Here is a 6,000-nt window from a genome sequence, read left to right on the forward strand (position 1 = left end):
ATTTTAGAATAAAAGAGTTCTGAAGATGGCAGATGGATAGTAATGGCGTTAAAGCTGGATAATTCCATTTTCATAATCTTTAATATGTATGGTCACAATATAATAGCACAAACAAAACAATTAGCCACAGATGTTTACAATATTATACAGACTTTTATAAAGAAATATAAAGATGCAATTCTGATTATTGGGGGAGACTTTAATGATGCCCCAAATGATTGTGTGGATAGATTTCCAGTAAGAGCTCTAAACTCTCAATTTAAATTGACTGATTTCTTAATTGATAAACTTCCCCTCATTGATGCATGGCGTTTTTTCAATCCAAGTAGCAAAGAGTTTACCTGGAGTAACTCTCGTAAAACTCTGCAATCAAGAGTAGATTTATGGTTAACATCCTGTAATTGTCTACAATATATAACTAATACTTCACATTGTTATGCCCCCTTTACTGATCACAAAATGATAACTATCCAACTAAATGGTTCAAAACACAAAACTAACAATAAACTAAGAGGATATTGGAAATTTAATAACAAATTACTTGAAGATGAACATTTTGAAAATTCCATTAGACAAGAAGCAAAACATATATTCGGAAATGAAAGCATGAATGCTAATCAGAAATGGGAGTTCTTTAAATTTAAAGTTAGATCAATAGCAATTGAACGTAGTAAAACTCTTAACATAAACAAACAGGCCAAAGAAAATACGATAATGGAAGCTATACAGTCTTTATTACACAAAACGTGTCTTTCTGAGGATGAAAAGACAAATTTAACCCAACTTCAAAATGAAATAGATAAATTATACATTGAAGCTGCAAAAGGCGCCTTCATTCGATCTAGAGCAAAATGGCTAGAAAATGGAGAAAAAAATACCAGCTACTTTTTTGCTTTAGAAAAACGAAATTATAAAAGAAATACAATTACAAAGTTGAAGATTGATAATAATATAATAATATTTGTACTGACCCCACAGAAATCGCAAACCATATAAAAAGATTCTATGAAGAATTGTATATTTCCAAATTTAATGAAGAATACAGTCAAAAATTTTTAGGTAACCTAAAAGAACACATCCCTTCTATTTCAGACACATTCAAATCTATCTGTGATAATCCTTTAACTAAAGATGAGCTGCTTAATGCCTTAAAAAAGATGAACAATGGGAAATCTCCAGGAAATGGTCTTTCTAAAGAATTTTATTGTCACTTTTGGGATGTTATCAATCCTCATCTTATGGAGATGTACAAAGAGTGCATTGTACAACAAGAAATGACATCTACAATGAAACAGGGTTTATAACTTTAATACCCAAACCAAATAAAGACCCTGTTTTGATAGAAAATTGGAGACCAATAACTCTCTTGAATGTGGATTATAAAATATTAGCTCTTGTTTTTGCCCAACGATTGAAAAGTAATCCACACGAAATTATTAGCGAGACTTAATCTGGTTTTATGAAAAATCGACATATTAGCAATAATATAAGGTTAATTTTGGATTTATTAGACTACTCAGAACATATTGATTCTGAAGCACTCATTCTTTTTTTAGACTTTTACAAAGCTTTCGACACTGTAGAACATCCCTTTCTCTATGATGCACTGAAATTATTTGGCTTTGACGAAATTTTCATTTCTATCGCTAAAATGTTTTATAAAGACATTAGCAGCTCTATTCTGCTTTATCCTGATACATCCCAAAGATTCTCCATAAATAGATCAGTACGCCAACGATGTCCAATTTCTCCATTTTTCTTTTTAATTGTTGCAGAACTACTTTCATTAAGAATTAAAAATTGTCCAAACTTCTTAGGTTTATCTATATTTCAGAAAGAAATCAAAATAACACAACTAGCAGATGATACTGCATTATTCTTAAAAGACAGAAACCAAGTTGACCTTGCTATAAGCACAATTAACTCCTTTTCAAATGCTTCCGGATTACACCTTAACTTAGGAAAATGTGAAATATTAAGTATTAAAAACGTAAAATATGAAAAAATTCATAGTATCCCGATTAAAGATGTAGTTACATATTTAGGTATTAGTATAACTAAAGACATTAAATTTAGACAAAAGCAAAACTTCTCCTTGAGAATTAAAAAAATGCAGGATGTTATGAATATGTGGCTACAATGTAATCTATTTATTTTTGGCAGGATCCTCTTGACTAAAGCAGAAGGGATCTCAAGAGTAGTTTATCCTGCCTTATCTTTATTTGTTCCTGATTCAACTTCCAAAGAAATAAATAACCTCTTAGTTAACTTTGCATGGAAAAATAGACGTCACTATCTCCAGAAAGAACAACTTTATGCCCCCTCATGTAAAGGTGGGTTTGAACTCATACATTTTTCTGATTTGAATTATACATTTAAAATTAACTGGATTAAAAAATGCCTTCAACACTCGAATTCAATTTGGTATTTCATCCCCTTCAATATTTTTAATAAAATTGGTGGCCTTCAATTTCTATTAAAATGTAACTATAATATCAAAAACATAATATCAATCTCTCAAATTTTTATCAGTAGGCTCTTCTTGCTTGGAAGTTATGTTATAGTCACAATTTCTCACCACACAAAATTATAATTTGGAACAATGAAGACATAACAATACAAAATAAATCTTTGTTTAAACAAAACTGGATTGACAAAAAAATAATTTATGTTTCGGATCTTTTTGACGAGAATGGTACGATTTTGGATTATGGCAGATTTCTAAATAAAATGTGTTTTCCAGTAACCAGCAAAGAATTTAAAAGTGTAATGAAAGCTTTCCCCTCAGGATTAATTCAGCTGATGACCTCTCACCTTAAATATCAAGACGCCTCTAAAATTGACTCTCCTTTAATGCGACAATATATTCGGAATACCTTAAGTGAAAAAAGAAATATCACACCAAAAGGAGAAATATTTTGGCACAATCTTTTAAATGATATAAATTGGAAAAAAGCTTGGTTATTGCCAGATACATTTTGTATAAATAACAAAGTTAAAGAAATACACAAAAAAAATTCTACATAACATTTACCCCACAAATATGTTTATATCCAAATTCTCAAATATAGAAAACAATTGTAGTTTTTGTATTGATTTCCCTGAATCAGTTCTTCATCTTTTCTACTTTTGTAAACTTTCCCGTGAATTTTGGAACCAATTAGAACGCTTTGTAAACAGCAAATTTAACTGTAACATTGCATTAAATTTGAAACAAATAGTCGCATATTTTAATTCGGATGATAAAAAAGTAGAAAAAAGTATTAATTTGTTACTTCTCCATTCCAAATTTTACATTCATAAGAGCAGAATAAAAAAAACAACTCCCAACTTCACCATATTTAAGATCGAGATGCTCCAGTTTTATGAATATATTAAAAAAATTAAAACACCCAAAGCAAGTAACACTGAAATAATTTGTGCTTTTTGTTTGATCCCCTCCTCTAAGAAAACTTTGTTTTATAAATATTATTATTATCATTATTTTGTAATCCCCTTTTATATAATTTATGATACTTATGATCAGCATTTCTATTTTGGATATTTTTCTGATTATTTGTTTTTTTTTTTTTACTTTAGATGATTCAATAAGTTTGGATTGATGACATTGACTATCACTGCTGATGTTCTGATTCATTGATGCTGGAATTTGTATGTTTATGCTTTGTTCAATAAAGTTGAAAAAAAAAAAGAACCAATCCACATTATTACTTCTTTAAAAAATAAACGATTTGACTACTTAAGATTCTGATCCGCCAGCTTATTTTGGAAGGAAGTCTTGTTTACTATATTATGGTTTAGAAACAAAATTTAGGGCAATTTTCTTTTCTCTTCTTTTTTTAACAGAACAGGTTACTAATAAACAAGCTTTTTTCATTCGTTAACAACAAAACTAAAATAAAATGAAATGAAAAAAACAAAGAAAAAAAGAATTTTATGCAAAATCTTTTTCTGACTTTTACCTTGGTGGCCAGCCTACTTTTGAAATAAAAAACAGATTAAAATGACAAAAAATAAGATTATATAATAACAATAACAATAATAATACGTTTTATAGTTAATAAAAACAATTAAAGGTGTATTTCATACTATGTGAGACTCTCAGACTTCCAATCATCTTTCACAAACATTTACTTTCTGTCTTTTTTCATCCCTTTTTCCTTCACACAACTCTATTATGTAAAGTAAATGTATTTCTGCCCCAATATCAAAAGGGACTTCCTAGATAAAATAGTATTGTTGCAGAGTTTATTATTTGCAATATAGAAAAATAATTCCTAATTTTTAACGTAGCTTAATCTGGACAAGCATTTCCTATATATTTTTAACGCATGTGTTCCTTCTTTTCTTAGTATTTTTTGCTTACTTTTTTTATATCTTTACAAATATACCATTAATGCCCTCTTTCCATTATTCTTAATTCCTGAGTCATAACATCTAATGTAGACCAAATAGTGATTAAAGTACTTTAACCGCGTGTTTTCATGACCAGGCTCAACTGACACATTTTCATCTTTTTGGGTCCATCCAGCCGCGTCATAATGCGCATGTGAACCGCAGGACATGCGGGATTGAGGATTATCTCTGTCGCCCCTGTTGGTCGCGGGTCTGTTGTGATGCCAAGCAGAAACCAAATGATTAAATAGCATCTGAACAGAAACAGGAAGGACCTTAAGGACGGTACGTTTGGCCTAATTGAAATGCTGTAAACAGCACTGATGCTTGTGTGTCAGTCGGCTGCAGTGACCAGGCCCCGCGTCAATTCAGTCTCCCATCCTTGAATATAATAAAATAATATGGGTATATATAGAGGTTTTTGAACGGTTATACTGGGGGATTTGACATTTGTCTTTCAACTAATGTGAATTCTAATTCTGAACAATAAAAGCGCAAAAAACAATAACACAGTAAATATTTGGATTTTGTTTTAATTGAAAAAAAAAATAAAATAAAACTTTTTCCATGCGCAGAACACTTAATTTGATTTTCATTTTCTTTTTAGATAATAATACACAAATAAAATGAAATCTAACTACAATTTAATAGAAACACAGTTTCGTTTAAAAAAGCTTCGAACAATATTAATTTTCTTTTTATTTTCTTTTTTCAAAAGCGCAGCTCGATTACAAACAGGTGATCCTCATCCTCAGGAGCAAATGTGATAAATATGGAGCAAGTTTGTTGAAATGAAATCTACGGAGCCCGTGTCCTGACATTAAGATATAAAAATATATCTTGTTCCCACAGATTAATATCTTGTTCCCACAGGTTATTATGTCGTTCGCACGAAATACTATTCCGTTCCCACAAGATACTTTTCCGTTCCCACAAGATACTATTGCGTTCCCTCAAAATACTATTCCGTTCCCTCGAAATGATTAACTCGTGCGAACGCAATAATTATGTCGTTCGAACGCAATAATTAATCCGTTCGAACGCAATAATTATTCACGTCATAAGTCATTCACGCGGATATGCTCTCTGTACGCCGGCAAAAGCCGCTTTCAGCGGTAACTTCCGTGTCTCTGTGACCCATATTCGTTCAAAAAAGGAACATGAAAAACAAAAATGATCACTTTATTACTGTCTCAATGAATATAAGAAAAATATCAAAAGATTTATGATAACTAGGCTGCTTTGTCATACGATAGCTCATGCTAGGCTACTACTAGCTCCGCCGCAGAGCTCTCTGATCATGTATGCCGGCATTTGGGCAACTGGCTGGTCTGTTGTCAGACAGCTGATATTGTAGTTTAGGGTCGAATAGGAATAATAATATTCAGGACTTGTCTTTTATTAACTTTAGCAGTCAGTATCTTTACATTCGAAGGCTATTAGGCTACATGCTAACTGACTAGCCGATCATTTCCTGTTATTAATTTACGTCATAGATTTACAGCAGATACCTTCACATTTCTGTCTGTGTGTGTCTCATTACATTGCATTGAAGACACGGAGGATGTTTAGAGAACAGATTTATTTATTTGCTGCCAATCACTG

Source organism: Oryzias latipes, chromosome 5 (genome assembly GCF_053564925.1).
Source record: "Oryzias latipes strain Hd-rR chromosome 5, Olatipes_Hd-rR_3.1".
NCBI lineage: Eukaryota > Metazoa > Chordata > Actinopteri > Beloniformes > Adrianichthyidae > Oryzias > Oryzias latipes.